Below are 3,002 nucleotides of genomic sequence, written 5' to 3'. Positions count from 1 at the left end.
TCAATGATTTGTTAGTGGATTTCCATTATCATTTAGAGATCGGATTGAGTATGATGAGCCTCGATCACTTGATGAAGTTATTAGGAAATTGAAGCATTGTTATAAACAATGTAAGATCCCTTGATTTCCAACTAGGTCTATAACTTAAGCTACCCAAAATAGGTGATTTTTTCTCTCTTTTACGGTTAATTTGTATATATATATTCATAAGTACACCATATATATATATATATATATATATATATATATATATATATATATATATATATATATATATATATATATATATATATATATATATATATATATATATATGTAAGTTTTCAATTAAATCATATAAATTCTTAAGAAATGTTTTAAGATATAATTAAATTGTCTCAAATCCAACTATAATATTACATGTTAATTTTAAATCATAAAATGTGACTTCACACATAAAACCTATCCATGTTTAATACAAACATTGAAAATAGATCTATATTATTTCTATATGTTAACAATACTCTATATAGACTTTGTATGGTGATTTTGGCCTTTCACAATGTTAGCGCTTGAAATTTCACCTCAGGCTGAGAAAGGTAAACCTCAAGGCTACATCAAACCATTTAGCCTCGTAGCTAGCCCTACGGGGCAGGAGAAGGCTCTCTCCGGTCAATCTCGGTAGATCTTCAATGGGATGAGATGACCAACAAGGTAACACTGATATTAGGCTAGTAAACTGATTAAAAAGGGTTGATTTGGGGTTTTTTGGGTTTTTGGTGGCAAATTGAGGAATTGCAATTTTGGGTGCGGGGATTGGACACAGTTTCTGCAGGGGGTTCCTTGGGGCAAGGTAGGAAACAGTATTGATGCCTTAAAGTGAGATGGATGATCAGGAATGAAAGATGAGGAGCTAAAGAGAGCAAACAATGACTTTGAATTCCCTTTAGACAGTAGAAAACATTGAAATTAAACAAATTTAAAAGCAGAGCATGGCGAGCATGAATTCATACTTTAACACTTCATTTGTTTAATGTGCAGCAATAAAGAAAGGAAATGAATCACATAACAAAGCTTACAAGAACATTGAGAAACACACCATCAACACATGAGTCCACAAGAATCCCAAAGAGGACTGCAAAACCCTGGTCTTCCTTAGCCAAAAATTGCAGAGATACAAGTGAAATAATACAATGATAGCTTCTCCCTCAAGAGTCCAACCATAAAAATGAGCAAGAAAGTACATAATATAGATGATCTAACCTCTTTCCCTGCCTCCATGGGTCGATCTCACTATCCTAGGAGTTGTTTCAACAACTTCTAAACTAGACACTAGAAAATAGGCAGTCAAAACAACTTGCCTCTATAAACTTGGAAACCAGTTCATACATTCAATTTTTACCCTTTACATAAATGAATCTTCTAGAAGTGTTAAACAAGAGTAAAAGTATATAAAAAGTGTCACAATTACATCCAAGAGGACTATCATTAACCTCAAAAAGTCAAAAAGAGTCAAATCTGCGTTTTCTGGGATGAACAAGTCAATTCTGGCAAAATCTTCTCAACGGGTCACGCCCCCCTGCTCAACGGGTTGCGCCCCTTTGGAGCTCTATTTGAGGCACGTGAAGGTGTCAAAATTGGGTGCAGGATAGCTCGTTGGAAAGGTCTGTGAGTCTACTTTCCAACCTAACTGGGATTTTTTAATTTGGAGGTCATTTGCCATGTCAAAACGTAATTCTCCCAACACTGGTTTCTGCGACTCAAAAAAGGGGCAGAAAGTCAAATTTTGCATGTATTTTGACCTTTTGGAGGCCCAAAACTCCATAAAAACTCAAGTCCATCCATAGGCATATGTAACTTTGCATAAAAAATCATGAAATGCTGAGTTTTTGTGAAAAGGAGTTGCCATGACAAAGGGTCTCACTGGGGGTGAGACCCGTTGAGGAGCCAAAACCTGTAAATTTCCAAAAAATTCCAAAATTACCCAAAACTTTCAGAATTTTTTTGGGATTTGAGCTGTGGCTAGGCTATGAGTGCCATGATCTTTGAGGGATGCCTCAGCCAAGATACGGAGGGGATTTGGCTTCTTTCTCTGTTTTTGAGCCTCGGTCAACCTCCTTTGAAAAACTTTCATTTTGGCTTTGCATACATGCATCCTTGCCCAATAATGATTCTTCATATTCCTCAGCAGCTTTTTCTCTTGGTTGGCCTTAGCCAACAGCCTCTCTAAGTATGCATTCACCTGGATGAGCATTGACTCTCGGTCAGCAGGCAATGGATCACCGGGTCTTCTTCGATTCAAGACTCGGTCACTACGAATCCTCCATAACTCATGAAGTACTTTTTCCTCCTCCAGCTGTTTATTCCGCTGCTCCAGGTAAGTGATAGTCCATTGGGCACCCTCCAGTTTCCTCTGCAAAACATCATTTTCAGCCCTGAGATGCTGAATGATCTCCTTTGCCTCTCGGCTAGGAGAACTGGCCTCAAGATCAATCACCTCAGTGTCTAGAACTCCTGATGGACCCTCATGAATCATGGGCTGTTTGCCCCTCTATGGTACCTGTGTTGGTGAAGAAAGTGAGGCCCCTTCCACCTGATGTGGAGATAACACTCGTTGTGCTGATGATGAAGGTGAGACCCCTTCCACCTGCTGTGGAGATAGTACTCGCCTGGCTACTGCAAATAAGGCCCTCTGGCCTCTCTGATAAGTGAGCTGAGGTGAAGAACTAACATGTCGAGTGACCGGAATATCAGGCTACTGAGATGGTCCTCCCTCCTCCTGAATGACCTCTGGATGTGGCTGGGGTGGTGCTGTGAAAAACTCACGGGAAATGAACTCCTCCCATGAGATGCCCTGCTGAGTCAACTGATGCAAGACTATGAGTTGAATCAAACCATAATGACATAAGCTCCTGTACTGCTGGGCCGGGGTCTTCCTCTGCAACATGGGCACCATCCTTTGATGCTTTGGGAAAGGGGTAGGGTTTTCATTTTAGTGATTAGGGAGAAGGAAGGGTTTGTAT

The sequence above is a fragment of the Pinus tabuliformis genome, chromosome X (assembly GCF_031772625.1).
Source record: "Pinus tabuliformis cultivar Carrire ecotype Pingquan chromosome X, CPIR1, whole genome shotgun sequence".
Lineage (NCBI taxonomy): Eukaryota > Viridiplantae > Streptophyta > Pinopsida > Pinales > Pinaceae > Pinus > Pinus tabuliformis.
The sequence above is the reverse complement of the archived record's forward strand: the minus strand, read 5'-3'. Positions refer to the sequence as shown.